The sequence below is a fragment of the Diadema setosum genome, chromosome 10, assembly GCF_964275005.1.
Source record: "Diadema setosum chromosome 10, eeDiaSeto1, whole genome shotgun sequence".
In the NCBI taxonomy this organism is placed as follows: domain Eukaryota; kingdom Metazoa; phylum Echinodermata; class Echinoidea; order Diadematoida; family Diadematidae; genus Diadema; species Diadema setosum.
This window is the reverse complement of record NC_092694.1, coordinates 24,557,876-24,578,618: the sequence shown is the minus strand read 5'-3', so window position 1 is coordinate 24,578,618 and position 20,743 is coordinate 24,557,876. Positions and strand designations below refer to the sequence as shown.

The window sequence follows — 20,743 nt, the reverse complement described above, 5'->3', positions numbered from 1 at the left end:
CATTTTTTTTTTGTGTGTGTTAAATTAAGAGTATTTTTTCGAGTAGTTTGAATTGCGAAGATTTCGATGGTTGTACCTTGAATTAGCCGGTATTACCAAAGAGGTTTAAGAGAAAGGAGTCACAACTGTCGTATTTCCTTTCAAGTCACGTTCGATGCCGCCACTCGAAACTTATTTATCTATTTATTTTTCACATCTTTATAATGGGTTGCCAAAGTCAGCATAGGCTGGTTTTCATCGGGGCCCTTTAAAACACAACACATATAACATTGCAGAATTACAGTTACTAACAAAGAAAAAAGAAAAAAATATACATTTCAATACAATCAAAAGTCAAACATATAACGCTTAAAGAACAATATCAAAGACATGTACATACTCTAATGTTTCTAAATTAACAAAAAATGAATTGGGAAAACGATGAACAATGGCATCTATTGAACAAATTAAGCAACTCATAAAACTATGTAGGTATTAGTCATTAAGTAAAAAAATATATATATAAAAAACCTTTTGAACAAATCTAAGTTGGGGGAACATTGTGTCTCTATACTCACACACATATATGTACTTTTAAACAAACCTAGGTTGGGGGAACATCGTGTCTCCAATGGCAAATTATTCCAGTGAAATACCGCTGTGCATACAAATTATATCCTGTAAAATCCCGTATTACATCTCGGGATCTCAAGTTTGTACTGGTGCGAGTTGCGTGTTACGCGTTGGGCTACTGCATCATGCATAACAAGCTTATTTGCTAATAAAGAGGGTGCAATGTGGTGCACACTTTTGAATCATGTGGCAAACTGGATCTACCGCGCAGATAGGAAGAAAAATGACCCATGTCTCATTGCATAATCGTCAGCCACTTTGTAAGGAAGATATGTCTTTGTGATGGTAATTACGTTTCGCCACCCCTACTTACAAAAGATATGTGATAAGATTACAATGGTTAAGAACAGGAATGCGCGAATACAGATTACGCAAAAGAATGATAAAATGAAAATGAAAATTACTCGACTTGACAGTCAAGGACTGACACTAATCTGATATATCTATTAATAAAGAAAAAAAGAATAGTGGAAGATTATTCCATATCAGTTTTATTTGTCGGAATTAAGTGGAAAAGTGATAAAGCCGGCTTTCCAGGAGGGTATAGTTTTAAACACTTTTACATGATACAGCTCTGATTTACACTTTTGCACATATTTCTGGAAAGGATTGACCATTGTGTGTGAAATTTCGTTTCGTAAAATATAGCCAACATTAAGTTAACGTTCAAAATTAATCTTCAGATTTCTCAGCAAGACGGCGGCATCAAACCTCGTCATCAAAGGCACAGATGCACCTGTTTAATTCTTTTGTATATCAATAGAAAAGTGACAACTGTTGGAATAATTACAGCCAATTACAACTCATCTTTGAAACCTCCGTGGTATTACCCACTAACCTGCACGTCAACGTCTGCCTGTGCGTCAACAAGCAATTGTACAATCCTGGCATTCCCATTCCCAGCGGAATAATGGAGGGGTGTTTGTCCGGCACTATCCCTAGTGTTCACATCTGGCTTCTGTCTAAGAAGGACCTGGGCTATTTCATCATGATTACTAGGAATTGATACACAAAGACAAAGAGACATACATTCAGTTGATTGAATAAGATATTAATAAGTGTTATACAAGTGATGTTTTTACAGATTCCTACAGCTTTCTTTTGCAAAGTAAAGGTCCTTATTAATTTTGATTTACCACAGTTTCCCCCATATTAGATTGCAGTATAGGGCAAGTCCAAGATAACACGTGGGTTACGTATGGTACATTCAGAGGCTTTTGTGGTCTGAAAAATAGTGTTAAAGGCATAATTTACCATTTGCAGATGAAACAAAAACCCAGCATTAGTGCTTTAAAATAGTTCTAAAATGTGAGTTAGGGATAGAAACGACCACTGTCAAAATTTGAATCCGTATAATCGATGTTAAGTGTTGTTTAATACACAAAATGTGAACAATAGTTATAATAAAGATGTTCCCAGACTAAACCGTATACAGTTACGGTTTATGAAGAAAAACCCTGATATCTCCTTATATTTTAGGTTTCATTGCAAATATTTCATATGGTAGGATGTTTTATGATACAGCAGACCTACACATATGCATCAAATGTGATATCTTAAACATTTTTGAAATCACTGCTCCCAAAGGTAAACTGGACCTTTAAGGACCCTTGATCACATTGAACTTAATCATGGTGATTGATATCTAGGAGAAGAATTAGCATGTACAAAATTGAGAAAATTACCTTGAAAAATATGTTAAAGAAGAGAAAATATGTGCTGTTACGTATGGGACCAGAAAAAAGATCTTTTTTTTTTTCCGAACGTTTTTTTCCACCAGAAAACTCTCTAAAAGTATTTCATTCTACAACTTGCAACTCAGTGTGATAAAAGCCACAACACTGAAAATTATCTCAGATAAGTTTCATGTCATGAGGCAAAAAGCTCTAATTACAGGTCCTATTAAAGACAGACATGACGTGTTTCTCATGGGACAGGGTTACGTATGAGGCACTTTGTCCCGCATGCATTTAGTGTGTGGAGAACCTTATTTGGGGGTATTTTGTGAAATTTCTAAAGTAAAATCAGTGGCAATTATTCAAATACTAATCCAGATTGTTAAAGAAACAATAATCCACGAATTCAATTTAATTAAATTCATTTATTTTCATTCTTCTTTTTCGAACAAAACATATCACATAATAGATCTGGAATTACATCATATAACAAAACATTCGACATTGTAAAAGATAAATGACACAGATAAACAAAAGAATGCACGCTGGCAAAAATGTACAAAGTTATGCTTCAGTTGAGAAAAAGAAAAGAATTGAGAGGTCCACTAAAAAGCAAGCTTTTATGTTGTGAACCACTCCAAAAGAACAAACTTATGTACTTCTTATTTACAAACACTTGACACAGATATAATTTACGACAGAACGGAACAAAACAGGAGAAACACAAAAACATGACACGACTTGACAGAATAGATGGAAAGAATGGAAGGAGAGAAAGGAAAAACAGAGAATGGCTACACGCTGAACTACATGTAGGAAAATGGAACAGGGGGAATTAAGGATGTGCTTCAGAGAGCTGGTATTGCACGCAGTTGTGGACAGTTTGTGATGGCTACTTCATTATATAATAATGAATTTAGTGATCGATTGATTGGTGGATGGATGATGAACCCTGAGGTTGATGAGACCTAACTAATAAAAAAAAATACACCATACACACATACCTTTCAATCGCGAAACAAAGAGGCGGCAAAATGTCTTTTATTTTTTCGTCAATTTTTGCCTCAGCCTTCAGAAGCTCGTTTAGACATCCCCAGTGCCTTCTGCTGCAAGCGAGGTGGGTAGGAGTTGTTCCGTCTCTGGACTTTATGAAGCATTTAGAAGAACGACAAAGTACGATATTAAGTGTTCAAATAAGGTGTAATGAAATGGATTTAAAATTCTTTGATAAGCAATACGATTTGATAAGTTTACTTATTGAATAAATTTCACCGAGTAGTTCGAAAATTATGTTGACAGAAGTGACAACAGACATGAATTCAGAGGAAAACGAATATCTATCATGAATGCACCTAACGCCCCTTTCCAACTATGCCGTTCTCGCCAAAATCTGACAATATCTCCAGCTTCGCTGCTTTCCTCTCTTCTTTGTCTGTATTTCTTCTTCTTCTTCGAAAATCTGCGCTCCTTTTTCATATCCTGCCTCGACAGGTGCAGCGACAACATCCTTCTCCTCTTCAACAGTTTTGCTCCTTGATCTCTTTGAACTTCTTCTCGCAGACATTTTGGTTGCGAATTTTCCAGCGTATCGGCAGGTCCCTGTTAAATCGGTGAGAGCCGAAGAAGTGCGTAATTGAGTCTGGTAAAGCGCAGGAACAGCGTATACAGCTAAAGCCGAAACAGCTTGAAAGGAACCCAAACTCAAAGAGCAATGTGGATCGAATGAAAGCAGCAATATTAGTAGAACACATCAGTGAAAGTTTGAGGAAAATCGGACTATGGATACAAAAGTTATGAAGTTTTAAAGTTTTGGTGTTAGAACCGCTGGATGAGGAGACTACTACAGGTTATGACGTATGAGTGGACATTATAAAGAAAATATAAAGAAAATTCCACGCAAATTCTCTAAGAAAGTAGGGGAATAATTGCTACCCTTACCATAAATGTCAGCATCAAGTTGATGGAGTGTGTAATTTTAATGAAAAAAAATGACTTTTTTTTCTTTTCTTCTTTTTTTTTTAGTGGAATTGATTTTTGTAACACTTATAGTATCTCATACGCTCAGAAAGACTGTGTAGTGCTCATCCCGCGGTATTTACACTCTCACTACGCTCTCCTCGCTTGCTTTACGATTCAAAATAGGTAAATTTTGATCGGGGAGATCGGGACGAAATTTTGAACAGGTTCACAATTTCTTCTCGACCTGAAAAAAAAAAAAAAAAAAAAAAAATGCCCCCCTCCAACCCCGTCCTCCAAATGCTGCTGCTACGATAATTCCTATCCATGTGCGGCTTAGACGCTCTCTCCGATCTGCCAGATTGCAACAGATCGGGGTCCAGATCGTGATAGCAGAACGGGCGTTTAACATAATGGCTCTCCACATGTTTAGCTTCACAGGATATCTTGCCAAGCATAGCGTTTATTGAATGTCATTGTTGATACGCTAAAATACTCTAAAAAAAGAGTCAACATGTCTGCTTCATAATTGAGTTTAAATATCTCAATTTGATGTACAACAATGTTGTATTTTCTTATTCATAGGCCTGTCATTTTTTTAAGTATATATCTCGGGTAGTTTTATTAGCTCACCTGAGCCAAAGGCTCAAGTGAGCTATTGCGATCGCCCTTCGTCCGGCGTCCGTCGTGCGTCGTGCGTCGTGCGTCGTGCGTCGTGCGTAAACTTTTTACATTTTCATCTTCTTCTTGAAAACCCCACGACCGATTTTCATCAAATTTGGCAGGTAGCATCCCTACGGGGTCAGGAACTCAATTTGTTAAAATGGGCACCATGTCCCACCCAGGGGGCCCCCAGGGGGGCCCAAACCCCCCAAAATTAAGGAATCTGTAAAAATCTTCTTCTCTAGAACCAGAAGTGATGGAGCTAAGTTAATACTATAAGTTAGTACATTGATGACTGTAGTTTCAAGTTTGTTCATGGCAGAATCGAGGTGCCCTCCTTGGGACCCAGGGGAGGGGGTGAGGAGGGGTCCTAATGGGGCCTAAATTGTACATTTTTATCTTCTTCTTTAGAACCCCATGACCCATTTTCACCAAACTTGGCAGGTAGCATCCCTAAGGGGTTAGGATCTCAATTTGTTAAAATGGGCACCATGCCCCACCCAGGGGGCCCCCAGGGGGGCCCAGGGGGCCCAAACCCCCAAAATGAAGGAATCTTTAAAAATCTTCTGTAGAATCAGAAGTTATAGAGCTAAGATAATACTATGAGTGAGTACATTAATGACTGTAGTTTTGAGTTTGTTCATAGGAGATCCAGGGGTGCCCCTCTTGGGGGCAGGGGTGGGTGGTTGGGAAGGTCCAAATGGGGGCCTGAATTGTACATTTTCATCTTCTTCCTGAAAACTTCATGATGTATTTTCGTCAAACTTGGCAGGTAGCATCCCTAGGGGGTCAGGATCTAAATTTATCAAAATGGGCACCATGCCCCACCCAGAGGGCCCCAGGGGGCCCCAATCCCCAATAATTAAGGAATCTTAAAGAATTTGGGCCCTTATTGTACATTTTCATCTTCTACTTGAGAATGCCTGGTCAAATTTTGGTAGAGCTGTGAATAATCTAGATTAGTGACTGCGTGAAAGGTGAACTTGCGATACTCAGGCGAGCGCTAGACCCGCGGGTCTCTTGTTTTCCAAAAGAATTGCGAGTAATGTCTTTGAATTAGACGGTAGTCACTGACCTGCACGTCAACGTCTGCCTGTGCATCAATGAGGAGGCGTACAATCCTGGCATTCCCATTCTCAGCAGCATAATGAAGAGGTGTTTGTCCGGAGTTGTCCCTAGTGTTCACATCTGGCATGTGCCTCACAAGGATCTCAGCTATTATTAATTGATCACTAGGAATTTATGCACAAAGTCAAAGAGAAAAGCTTAGGTCTTGGTATCATGTTCCTTTATGAAAAAAAAAAGAAAATCGCAAATTTTGAGACTGGTGTGCGAAGAAAATAATCATCCTACAATCAAGTTCGTACACATTTTTTTTTAAGTGTTGTTCTGATTAATGAACGACCGACAAATTGTCCGTCATTCATGAATTAGAAAGGAATTTGTTAGGCCTCCGTAACAAATCGTAAATGATTTACACAGCAGTTGCAGGATGTCTTGCATTCACATTGATACTATAAAACAACACTTTTGTTATTCATCAAACGTCTCAAATGTACGCACATGCACCTGTGATATGGGGAATTGTTGATACCTTGAAAATCAAAGAATACGTTATTATTGGACCTATGGCATGAATTTGAACGTATGTGAAGTAGAACTTGTGGAAGATAATTCTAATTTGTATTACACATAATTCTGAACTGAGACAACGAAGCTGCGTTTACCATCCATTCATCAAATCTGCAAGTGTGCGAGCAAGCTACGCAGCTGGTCAATTTACCCCACAAAGCCAAAAAAGGTTTGACCCTTTATAGAATTATGTTGTCACCCACCTCAATAAAAAATGCGCATTAGCCTGATCCCTAAGGGTTGGTTGCCCCCCCCCCCCCCAACTAGGGATCTCCCTATTAATTAATTAATGTATCTATTTATTTATCTATCTGTCTATTTATTTATTTATCTATTTATTTATTTATTTATTTATTTATTTATTCATTCTGTAACATTTAAACAGGGTAGTCGCCTCAATTTCTCAACTGCTTTCAAGGGGAACTGCCACTAGGAGCGGTTATGGAGGTAAATTCTTGCTAGTAGGTGTCCTCAATTCATGTGGGCCTATCCAGTAACTTACTGTGGCATGGGTACAGGCTGTTAATACAGTAACTTCTATATTTCTGCATCGGTTTTCACCACTTTTAAGAATATGTCCTTGCATTTCATGTATAGGGAAGGAGATGTTTGATACGTCGGCCCTTACATGACTGAATGACCTCAGAAAATAAATGGAAATTTAATTCTATATTTCAATTCGAAAAGAATTTCAAGCATGCATGCATATTGCTATTTGTAGTCAGATTGTCCGTACTTCATTTAGTGATTTCTTTTAATTCTGTACCTTGTAGAATGCCCCTTTTCATTCACAAATCAAAATAATAAAATTTAACAAAAAAGGAAAAGCATCTTGTTTTTGTATTATTGCAAGCAAGTGTCAATTTCGTGAAATTTCCATTTGATTTTATTTTCTGTGGTCATTCAGTCATGTAAGGGCCGACGTTATATCAAGCATATGCTTCCCTATACATGCACTGTAAGAGTATATTCTTAATTGTGGTGAAAACTGAAGGTGAATCGTAGAACTTATCATTGTATTGACTGCCTGTGTTCATGGTACAGTGAGTTACTGGATAGGCCTACATGAAATGAGACCACCAAGAAGCAAGCGTTTAATATCAAAACCGTTCCTAGTGCAGTTTCAAATCGTTACAAAATCTTTTGATAGACACATTTTTGTGCTCACTGAAGCATAACACAGCAGAATGTTTATCAAAATGAAATTAGATTAATTCCCCATGAATAATTTTGAAGTCTACACAACACAGAAACTGAATTTAGTCCATTTATAGGGTAAGGTGGTTTACCAGTCCCACGTGCTCATTGAAGAGTGACACCTTGAAAGGAAATGCCACAGGGTCACTGTACATGCACTCGGTCTTAAGCGCAATGAAAAAAAAAATGTCATTCAGTTGATTTAAGTGCACAAAATCAAAGCATTATCTACTGCATAATTTCAATATGATATTTTGTTTGTTTTATACTGAGCTCATTCAACCGTGAATTGACATTGATACGCAGAAAAAACGTTGTTAGGTTTCTGGAACATAAATTCCATCTGCTTGATCAAATGTACCCTGGGAAACATGTCGAAACTGCTATTTTGGCAATTTTTTACCACGTGATCACTCAACCGTGAAATTTTGCCCGCAAGTCATAATAATATGTATGACAGGGAGCCCATAAATTGTGCGTTGCATACCTTTTTATGTTGGTAATTGAAATTTGTTCCAATATCAATGAATCAAATTAACAAATTGCCGCTTGTTAACTTCAAAATGTGACCATTTTGCTTTCAAGCGTGAAGAGTGACTGGACGATATACATTTAATTCCACATGATAGGTAGCTTAGAAGTAAAGTTACTCGCCCCTTGGTTTATATTTCCTGCAAAGTTCGTGATTCAGAAATTACAGTGGTTTGTTTTAGGGTGAACTTACTTTTTGTTTAGTGTTTATAAAATTATTAAAGGGACCGTACAGTACTGGTTGAGGTGGAGGATATTCAGGTTTATAACATTTCTGAGTGAGATAATGAGAAACCTCTTATAAAATATGAAAGAGCATGTAATTTAAAGAAGGATTCTACGTTTATTTGATGGAAATTGGTTTTCAAATGGCTAAGATACCAACAATAAAAAAGTGATAATAATAAAAGGCGACAGGTCACACCTTTTATTAGGATATCTTTGTTTCAACTTGTTTTTGGATATCTCAGCCATTTCAAAACCGATTTTCATCGAATAAACTTTTGATACCCCTTAGAATTGCATGCTCTTTGACATCTCATAGAGTGGTTTCTGAATATCTCGCAAAACGTTATAAAAGCTAGATCCTTACCTCAACCAGAACTGTACACGCCCTTTAAGGCCCTGTCACACCTTTCCGAGCAAGCCTTGCGTGTGATTTGCGGAGAGCAAGTTTTGCTACCCGGAGATCCCCGCAGATGGCCCGCACATGACAGTACCTAGCGCGTATCTCGCCCGTAGTCGCCCGGAGGTGCGCACACAAATCCTTTTTACCCCGCAGCCATGTTTAGGCACTGTCGCACCTTTAAGAGCAAACTACGCGGACTTGTTGCGTGTGGGGATTTGCCAGCATACCTGACAATTTCTGAGCGCAGACAAGGATTTAAGCGAATTTTGCATGTGTCTTACTTGCTGGACGCGTGCTACTGACCAATCTGAAGTTCTACTTGCGGGTATTCTGTGTGACCTGCGTGTCATGCGCGTGGGGCTGACAACTCAGCGAAGGAATAACGCTGAAGGAATATTTATTTGGCAGAGGTCGTTGAGAATGTCATAACCCTGGCCGCAGCCGACTCTCAACTAACCAGCAGAAAGGCAGTAACTGACCCTCAACATGCACGCGTGTTAACTGCCTGTGACTTGCGGCAGCTAATGGCCTCCTGCTGGTGTTCTGCGCGGACCTCTGCTGGCAATCCCGGCGAGTCACCCTGAAAAAGTTTGGAGCATGCTCAAAACTTGGCTAATAAGCGGGTAAATCGGACTTGCGTGCGCAACTACGGGCGGCTACATGCTAGTTACTGTCAATGTGCAAGCCATCTGCGCGAGGACCTCCTGGTAGCAAAATTTGTTCCCCACAAGTCACAAGCAAGGCTTACCCGGAAAGGTATGACAAGAGTTTGAGCATGCTTGAACTTGATCCGGGTCAGTCGCGTAGCGGTAGCACATCGCAGGTAACTCCAACGCAACTAGTCCGTAACTAGAACGTGAGTAGAAGTAACGTGAGTAGAACGTAAGTAGCACACGTCCAGCATTTAAGACTCACGCGAAAGAAAATGTTTGCTTCTTTTGACCATAACTTCAAAAATGTGCCTTTATATGTGGTGACCAATATATCATTTAAAAGGTATTATTTTGTACTTTATGACAGAGACCATATTTTAAAATCTTCAAAAATGGACTTATCGGTTTTTGCAAACAAACTCTTCACTGATAAGCATCGACGCATTTAATCTATTATGTAATCATGTTACCGACCATGAACTGTATTACACTATATTACACTGTATTACTCTTTCTAATGTGTATTATGTACGGGGGCTGCACGCAAATCAAGCCGCGCATATGCTGTAGCCCCAATGTGTTATTCATCGTTGCATTGCTTACGTTTTGCTGTACATTGTGTAAAGGTAATGCAGAAAAATGTACAACTTACGTTTATATGATGTATGCATATACATGTACATGTATGTGCACGTAAGATGATAATACAAAAACCAATAAATCAAAATCAAATCAAATCAAATCAAATCAAAATATCAACCTTTTTTATCCGTATATATTCGCCAGACTAGATGTTTTGCGTTTAGGTATGCATACACACCAAGACAATTTACTATTTTAACATGCATAAGGCTGGATGAGTTTTACTATACTGCCTCCCGTTTCTTTCTAATATCAGCCATAAAGTTCGACAAAATGAATAAGAATGTTAACATTATAGCAATGCCTGCAGCAATGACTGTACAGTATAAGAACTTAGGTTTCACTAGCCATGTGTATAGACAGTGAAGGACTTGTATTCAAATACATATCGAACAAGGTCTTGCTACCATGCCTTTAGAACGGAAACCAGCATTTTGTCATTTCATTTGAGCAGCTAAACAAAATTAAGCCAACGTCTTCGCAGGATATTGCAGGTTTCTAATAGTCACATTTCTTGAAACTCAATTTTGTGATTCATTATTTTGATAACGTCGAGGTAGGTCGTCACCTTCTTTTCAAACACTATTAAAATGAGTGCAATACCTCGATGAAATTTCTGCTGAAGGTAGATTTGGTGCAAAGTGCGTTTTGCGAAGTGATGAACGAGACACAGAACAGTGTACAGGCCTATTAACTCAAGGTGGAATAATAAGTAGGCCTACTACACGGCAAGGCTGCCTTTCAGTGATCCGGCAAAATACATGTTTTCTGGCAATAGATGTGAAAATACCATCCACAAGTATGTTGTAAAGTAATAAGTAAAATGGCTGGTGAGGTCTTTATCTTTCCACTTCAAGGACCCATCCATAGCTCCCTCAGATCAAAGGGAATTAAAGAAAGAATAAAAATGCAGATTGCCGAAAATGTGATGTTATGCTTTTCCGTCCGATTTGATACTGTTTTAGAAAATTTTCTGCAGCATTCAACGGCGTAAATCCGTTATGTGGGGAGGATGATCGGTGATAGTCACCATCACCACGATTCAAGCTCATAACCGGATAAGCGCAGCCGGGGAGGGTGTGGGGGTGACCCATCCCACGGTGAGAACTTTTTGTATTTTGATGTCGGCTATAAAATTGTATCATTAAAATAAACTTCTTGTATTAATTCTTACGCTGTATATCATGAACACGACCGAACCAAGCGAGCGAAGCGAGTGAGGGGGGTGGGGGGGGGGAGAAGGGAAGGGGGTGTCCCCCTCCCACGGTGAGACCTTTTTGCATTTTGATGTAAATGGTGCAATTTGATGCATGTTTTGCGCGTTTTATCGACTTGAAACAATCCCACTTGTAGCAATATATTTTGATGTCGATTATCATTGAACAATCGGCTATTAAATGGTGTATCATTAAATAAACTTCTTGTAGGCACACTTAATTCTTACACTGAATGTCATGAACGCGACCGAGCTTGAGCTAGCGGAGAGAGCGATGATGTTGTAAATGGTGCAATTTGATGTTTTTTGCGTGTTGTATCGAATTGAAAGAGTCCCACCTGTTAAAGGTACCAGTATTTTTTTTATTACAATTTGCCTATACAATTGTATTATTTAGATAAACTCATTGTATTGATATTTTAACAATGAATATCATGGACGTTGTCTGCTAAAGGGATGGTACAGTATTGGTGGAGATGAGAAATGGGCTTTTAACTTCTTGCGAGATACCAAGATAACACTATGATATAGTACAGAGCATACTGTTTTAATAGGAATTCAAAGAATTACTTGATGGAAATCGGGTTTAGAATGACAGAAACATCCAAAAATACCAAGTAAAACAAAGAGATCGTGAAAAAGTGTGGGTCCAACACTTTATTAGAATTGCTCTTTTTTCTGAATATCTCAGCCATTTCAAAACCAATTTTCATCAAATAAACATTTAATTCCTCATAGAATTACATGCTCTTTTATATTTCAGAAGAGGTTTCTCATTATCTCACCAAAAAATGTTAGAAGCCTGAAATTTGGTCTCAACCAAAACTATATGATCCCTTTAAGCAATCAAAGAGAAAAAGCAAGCACACGATTGATTGAAATTGATTGAAAAGATATTTCATTACCAGATAGGGTCTTACTATAAAGATTGTCAGCTTTTTTTTACTATGCTCATCCCACATTATCATCGTTGCTATGGCAACAACATAAGGAAAACTTTCTTTTATAGAAAGAAGAACTGTTTCATTAAAAAGGTGTGATCCTGGGAGTGAGATCACAATGCCCCCCCCCCCCATTTTTTTTTTATGATTTGCTTTATTTGCTGTACACAATAAGAGGTCTCCTCCATGATGAAGCTACAGTACCTGCTTCATCATCTGCACCTCCCCATTACATAATACCCCCACCCCCTTTGGAGAATGGAGGAGTCCAAAGAGTTTGGGTGAGGGGAAACAGAGGCAGGAAGTCGTAGCAGCTTGTATGTCATTCTATACATACACGCTGATACCACAACCATCAACCTGTTTCTTCTCATCCTTTTATCATCCTAGGTTAGTCTCTTCTCATCTTTGATTTTATATATTGTATTTCAAATAGGGTAGCGAAAAGGGAATGTAATCATTTACGACATTGACATGTGTATTCTGGATAATACACTCACTCTCACAAGATATATATATGATGTATTTTGAGAGAATATTTTGGTCATTAAGTACTATGGCTTGATGACTCTGCAAGTATGTGTTGAGTTTGAGAGTGTTGTTATATGTTAACTTTGATTTATAAGTGATAGATGAAAATACACTGGTGTTGGTATATTGCACATGCTAAAGTATAGATGAATGTAGAATTTGTAGATAACTTGTATGTTTGTGTTGATGTCTAGTTTGTAGCATATATAGACCTTCAGTAAGGTTTGGGATGTGAGTGTATCTTGCAATGCAGGTACATACAATCTGAACATATGCATTCTACATAGTGTATACCATGGGGCACAGGTTTGTAAATTGGTCCTTTGTTTCATGAATAGATGCACCTTTTAGAGTACCAGTATGTTTGTCACTGTGGCCGCGGAAGAGGTGTAGGCTTTTGTTCTCTGTGAGAGACTGAATAGATGTAGGGACTGACTAGGCAGAGATTAGGAGTTTTACGGCCAGTGTGTTGGAACCCCAATTTGTGAAGCTAGTCTGAACTATTCAGACCCCTTAAATGTACATATATGTTTTATCCGTGTGAATATACAATTTGTATATGTTACTTGAATCTTGATCTATAGGTATCATTGAGAATATCAGATACTAGAATATCATTGATTTTGATGCATAGAGAGTAGAGTAGTGTAGGTTATTTCATTAGATGCATTTACGACTGTATATAAAGAGAAGCTAGAGTATGTCAATAGTTATAGGGTCTGTGTTATAGACTATCAAGGGTACAGGAAGTGTTGTATGTTAGCAGAGTCTCTAGCAAGATGTTGTCCTCCCAGCTCACAGAGCGGAGTAAGTTTGTATGTAGGAGGATAAGGGAAGTTTGATGTCTACAGGAAGGCAAGCGCCATGATTCTCTTTGTTAGGAAAAGTGGGTTATAGACTTCCTCCCTCAATTTATGCTTGCTGGTTTTACACAAGCGAGTGAGTTGGTGTAAGAATACATGTATATTACCTGAAGAAAGAATATCAAGTTGAGAAGTTAGTTACTTTAAATGTTTCCTTATGGGGAAACTTTAGACGAAATGATTAGGAGAATAACTGGTTACTGGTTGTGGAATGAACATAATTGAGCTGCTAAAATTCATAATATATGAATCGAAATTATAATGTGAGAGAGCTGGTTAATTGGATAAATTATATGTTTAGAATTATTTTATTCATGCAAGGAAAAGACTAAATGCGTTACAGTAACACACTTCAACTAATGATAATTTATATGTTATTTTAGAAGAAAGACTAGAATAGATTTAGAATTAGTATGGGAATGGAATTTAGCACAGACAGGAAATTATGTGTAGATAGTAAGATATCATTAAGATATGTGTTGAATATGGTTATACACATTGTTGATAGAAAAGAAAGGATAAGTTAAATCAATGAGTTTGCTAGAATGATATTTTAATGATAATCAGACAGTCAATTGATTATTGGTTAGAAGTGTTGGTAAACTGAGATATTAAATGTGAGTATTGATTATGACAGAATTGAATAGTTATGTAGTCCAGTTTAGTTTATGCGTTAAACTGAGGACTGATGTGTGAATTAACTTTGTGTTAACTTCAATAGTTATTGTGCTTTTGTTATACATTATTACTCTAAAGTATTGATGATGCTTGAGTTTTGTCTGTTGAGACTTAAATGAGAGTAATAAATGTGCCATTCTATACATACACGCTGATACCACAACCATCAACCTGTTTCTTCTCATCCTTTTATCATCCTAGCACCCCGTACCCCTACAGAGGTGTTACAAGGGGAAGAAAGAATAAATTAAACAAACGATCAATTTCAGTAAAGTTTTAATCTTTTGTGCTTTTTCATCTCTCTTGGGGATGCGGAACAGGAATGCACCTGTAGTTTTTTATTTTAAATGACATCTTCAGCCGTTGCCATGGCAACAAATTATTTTCTTTAAAAGAACATGTATTCTACTTTAAACATTATGAAAACATGCTGTTAACACCAAAATGTGTCAAGATAAACATGTCTTTTTAATTTAGTAAAACATCACAATTTTTTTTTCAATTTCATGGTTACCTCATAGCAATGACAGTTGTCATGGAAACAATATATACGGATAAAAACCTCCCCAAAAGTTCCAATTTTCTCGTCATGATGTACTCTGTTTGAGCAGTAATGTCTCCAAGACATTTGAAAACCTTAATGACTATGATACCTCCCCTACAGCAATTTCCAACAGATTGCTATAGAACTTCAATCCTTAAAAAAACATTTTTCTCATATTATTGGTATGGTAACAGAAATGATGTGGAATGAACATTGTGAAAACGAAAGCTAATAGTAATTTGTAATGAATATGCTACTCAATCTCGTCATTTTTTTTTTCAATTTTGCATTACAATATCTGTATTTTCAATTTAAGAATTGTTATTATGGCAACTGTCATCGCTATGAGGTAAGAATGTAATTAAAAAAAATTGTTTTAATTGATTGAAGAAAATGTATATATTGACATATTTTGGCCTTAACAACATTTTTTATGATGTTAACCGAAAAACACATGTTCTTTTAAAGAAAATAATTTGTTGCCATGGCAACGGCTGAAGACATTATTTAGAAAAGTGGTCATTGGTGGATTCCTTTTCAGCATTCTCAAAATAGGAAAAAAAACTGAAAGACTAAACTCGACAAAAATTGACCATTTATTCATCTATTTTTACTTTTAATGGGATACTTCTCCTTTCTAGGGAAAAAAAATGTTGTTGCCATAGCAACGATAATAAAGTGGCATGAAAATAGTGAGAAAGCTAGTAATTATCATAGTAATTCGTAATTAATATGCTTCGCAAACTTTTCATCTTTTCATGCTTTTTGATGAAAAAAAATCATTTTCTTTTAGAAAATAATTGTTACCATGGCAACCGTCATTGCTATGAGGTTACTGTGACATTCTGAAATTGTAATTTTTAATTTGATTAAAGTAATACGTTTATATTGACTTATTTTGGTGTTTATAGCATGTTTTTATTATGTATAATGATGAATACATGTTATTTCAAAAAAAAATAATTTGTTGCCATGGCAACGGCTAAAGATGTCATTTAGAAATATGGCAACAGGTTGATTCGTGTCTGGTACCGACAAAATAAAGGAAATAGCACAATAAATCTCATTATATGAAAATTTATTTTGTATGGACGTATCTTATTCTTGTTTTTCTTTCAATCGCAATGCTTATTTTCCTTTAAAAGGCAGCATTTGTCATGTTTGAAATGAACATTGTGGAAAAATAAGCTGATAATCAAGATAGTTATTTATGATAAATATTCCACTCAATCTTGTCATGTTTTCTTGCTTTTTCATGAAAAATATGATATTTTTCTTTATGAATAGTTGTTGCCATGGTAACCATCATTGCTATAAGGTAACCATGACATTATGGAAGTTGTATTCTTTCTCAATCTGATTAAAAAGTATTTATAATGACATATTTTGGAGTTTACATCATGTTTTATGATCTTTAAGGAAGAATACATGTTCTTTTAAGGAAAATAATGCGTTGCCATGGCAACGGATGAAGACGTCGGTTAGAAAAATGTCAACAAGTGGATTCGTGTTCAGCACCCCCAAAATAAGGCAAATGGCACAAAAAATCAAAATCTACAGAAAATTGTAAGAACATAACACCTCGCTGTCTACCAATACCCCCAAGTAGAATTTTAGTAGAACGCATCCAGCAAATAAGACACATGCTCTGACTCGCCCGAATCCTTATCTGCCCTCAGAAATTGTCGGCTATGCTGGAAAATCCCCACACAAAACAAGCCCGTGTAGCATGCCCGGAAAGGTGTGACAGGACCTAAACATGGTTGCGGGTAAACAGATTTGCGCGCGCACCTCCGGACGACTATGAGCAGATGAGTGAGATACAGGCACTGTCATGTGCGGGTCATCTGCGGGAACCTCCAGGTAGTAAAAATTGTTCTTCACAAGTCTCACTCAAGGCTTGCCCGGAAAGGTGTGACACGGCCTTTACAGGCCTTGCATGCAACTTGCGAAGAAAATTTTTACTACCCGGAGGTCCCCGCAGGAGGGTGACTTGCATATAACAGTACCTAGCACGTATCTCACCCGTAGTCGCCCTTTTTACCCACAATGATGTTTAGGCCCTGTCACACCTCATGCTACGCGGCTTGTTGCGTGTAGTTATTTTCCAGCATACCGGACAATTTCTGAGGGCGGACAAGGATTTGGACGAGTCAGTAAATGCGTTTTACTTGCTGGACGCGATCTACTTGAATTCTACTTGCGGGTATACTGTGTGACATGTGTACCAGTCGCGTAGGGGCTGGCAACTCAGTGAAGGAATTCCTTTGAAGGAATGGCAGAAGTCCCACAGAATGTCATCATCTTGGCTGCATACGGGGACTGCGAAGTACCTGCGTGGGAGTTGCCTGCGAGGTGCTGCCGCTAAGGGCCTTCTACTGGCGTTCTGCGTGGACCTCCCGGGCATTCCCGCGACTCACCCGGAAAAAGTTTTGGTCATGCTCAAAACTTGGCTGCGGCTAAATGGGACTTGCGTGCGCAATCTCCGGGCAAAAACGGGCGAGATACGCGCTAAGTACTGTCAGGTGCGGACCAATTGCGGAGAGCTCCGGGTAGCAAATTTGTTTCCCCGCAAGTCAAGCCGCAAAACTTCCCCAGGTACGGTATGACAAGGCCTTGAGCGTGTTCAAAACTTGTTCCGAGTGAGTCGTGGAGGTTCGCTAGGGTTAGAGGTACACGCAGAACACCAGTAGGAGATCTATACCGGCAGCACCTCTCAGGCAACTCCTACGCAGGTAGTTCTCAGTACTTGTAAGTCCCTCGTAACAGAAAACAGATCGGTTTCAAAGCTCTCTGGCAGTTCACACGGAATACACGCAAGTAAAAGATAAGTAGCACGCGTCTAGTAGGAAGAAACAAACATTCTTGTCCGCCCGGGGAAAATATGCGTGATGGAAAATCCCTCCTGGCCACAAGCCCATGTTGCTTGCCCGGAAAGGTGTGACACGGCCTTAAAGGCCGTGTCACACCTTTCCGGGCAAGTCTTGCGAGCGACTTGCAAAGAACAATGTTTACTACCCGGAGGGCCCCGCAGATGAGCCGCACATGACAGTGCCTAGCACGTATCTCACCGATATTCGCACGGAGGTGCGCACGCAAATCTCTTTACCCGCAACTATGTTTAGACACTGTCACACCTTTTCGGGCAAGCTACGCGGCTTGTTGCGTGTAGTTATTTTCCAGCATACCGGACAATTTCTGAGGGCGGACAAGGATTTGGACGAGTCAGTAAATGCGTTTTACTTGCTGGACGCGATCTACTTGAATTCTACTTGCGGGTATACTGTGTGACATGTGTACCAGTCGCGTAGGGGCTGACAACTCAGTGAAGGAATTCCTTTGAAGGAATGGCAAAAGTCCCACGGAATGTCATTATCCTGGCTGCATACGAGGACTGCGAAGTAACTGCGTGGGAGTTGCCTGCGAAGTGCTGCCGCTAAAGGCCTCCTACTGGCGTTCTGCGAGGACCTCCCCGGGCATCCCCGCGACTCACCGGAAAAAGTTTTGGTCATACCCTCAGTTTCCCGCATTCTTTGTAATTGTAAGTTTTTCACCCTCTTTACTTCCCCTCTTTCCCCCTTTCCCTCAGAGGTACCCACATGTCACAAGCATAGTCTTTTGAGTGGGTACCTCCACTTTTTTTTTTCACAGAGTGTATAAATAGAGTGCACGTTTCTTTTTGTACTAAACATGTAGACATGTACATGTTGTTATCCCTGTCTGGCTATGTATATTATCAACGACTCGAATGTAAAATGTATCATATTGTTTCTTATACATTCTGTTGGGGAAAAAAAGGTGAAAATAAAGTTTGAATTTAAAAACTTGGCTGCGGTTAAATCGGACTTGCGTGCGCAGCTCCGGGCAACTATGGGCGAGATAAGTTTCCTGCGTGCTGGAAAAACTTGCAACAAGCCCGCGTAGCTTGCCTGGAAAGGTGTGACACGACCTTTAGGCTACCGAACTCATTCAGTGGGGACAAAAACCAACTGCATTTACAATTTTGTGCTGATCGTGGAGGAGCAGAAAGTTACCAAAACGTGCCGACAATGTGCTGCACATTTTGGTAAATTTACCAAAATGTGCAGTTACCAAAATGCGCAATTTACCAAAATGTGCCGTAACACATCCCGTCATTTTACGTGAGGACTCAAAAAAAAAAAAAGGTGCAATGGTCCAATCGAGTCAATCTTGAGTTGTTCATATTTTCTGAAAGAGCTATCCTGCATTATTCTTTAGTTTGGTATCTTCACATGAATGGAAAGGTGTGTTTTCAGCAGTTTTTTCTACAACCCTTTCGGGGAGGGGGAGAGAAGAATGTCTTAGTAGTCTTAGAGGCCGCTTTTTATTTCTTGAAATCCTTTACACACTCTTCACTTTCAAGTCTAATAGCTTTTGAAAGGTTAAGGCTACTGCTTTCAAAGTTAGAATTAATCATGGACAGAATGTGTTCAGAAAAAAATGCTCAATTTCAGCTTAATCTGATAATTCCTTCATTGCTGTTTCTCCGGTGGTTTACATCCTGTGTTCTGTCCCTTTTTAAAGATTAAGCATTTGAATTAGCACATCTTTTGATTTTTATAATGCAGAATCGAAATACCATGATAAAAACTAGCTAAACTAATCTAATAATACCATAGAGACTTTATTTACTTATTATCGCATTTATTTTTTCATCAATTGATTTACTTGTTTATTTATTTGTTTATCTATTTATTCTTTTATTTATTCATTTATTTATTTATTTATTTATTTATTTATTCTTTTATTTATTTATTTATTTATTTATTTATTTATTTATTTATTTATTTATTTCACATCTTGATTGAATGATTTCATTTGATTTCTGGATTTCTTTTTCATGCATAAATGAAATACAAAGTCAATTGAACGAACTTTTTAAACACAGTATAATTTGAATACATAATGTGACCGTGCATCACGAAACAAAACAAAAAAAAAAAAAGTCGCAGCCCGGATAGTTTTACGTGAGGACTCCAAAAAGGTGAAATGGGTCAATCGAGTCAATCTTGAGGTTTTCATATTTTCCGAAAGAGCTATCCTTCTTCTACATTACTCTTTAGTTTGGGATCATAAGATTAATGGGAAAGTGTGTTTTCAGCAGTTTTTGTACAACCCTATTTTGGGGGAGAGTAGAATGAATGATCGGGTAATGTTTTAGAGTCCCCTTTTCATTTCACGAAATCCTTTGCGCACCCTTCACTTTCAAGTCTAATAACTTTTGAAAGGATAATGCTACTGCTTTGTAAGTTGGTATCAATTATGGACAGAATGTGTTAATAACGCATGCCCAATTCATAGCCTTTTTTTTTTCAATCACAGTTAACGTCTTTCCAGAGTGTGTGTTTTCTTTCCAGTATTTAGATACGTTATGGGAGTCCATTTGAGTTGAGTTATACATCATTTCAGAGCTCAGAGTAGGGCCTTTTAGAATCTGTCCTAAACTAAAAATCCATGTCTGGCGACTTTTTGTTGGTTTTGTGGCGCAGGGTCGTATGTAAGGATACCCAATAAAGTCGGCATTAGCTGGTTTTTATCCGGGGCCCCGCAAAAACACAGCACACAAAACATAACTAAAAATACAGTTACTATAGTAAAATATTTTGATTCAGTAGAAGGCCAGACAGAGAACACTAATATGAAAGCTTTAAAAACGTGTGAATACTACATCAATCCCTCAATAAACCACCAAAAAAAAAAATAAGTTGGAGAAAACCATAAGAATTATATCTATTAGTTTTATCAATTAATGTGACCTT

The 20,743-nt window shown here is 38.1% G+C and overlaps 1 long non-coding RNA gene across 1 annotated transcript; it reads right to left on the bottom strand.

Moving 5' to 3' along the window:
* Positions 1–1,471: 1,471 nt before the first annotated feature.
* LOC140234203 (uncharacterized) lies at positions 1,472–6,119 on the bottom strand. Its single transcript, XR_011901598.1, has 3 exons — positions 5,983–6,119; positions 3,293–3,432; positions 1,472–1,607 (listed from the first exon to the last, which is right to left on the bottom strand). It is a non-coding gene; the product is annotated as an uncharacterized lncRNA (long non-coding RNA).
* Between the last annotated feature and the right edge of the window lie 14,624 nt (positions 6,120–20,743).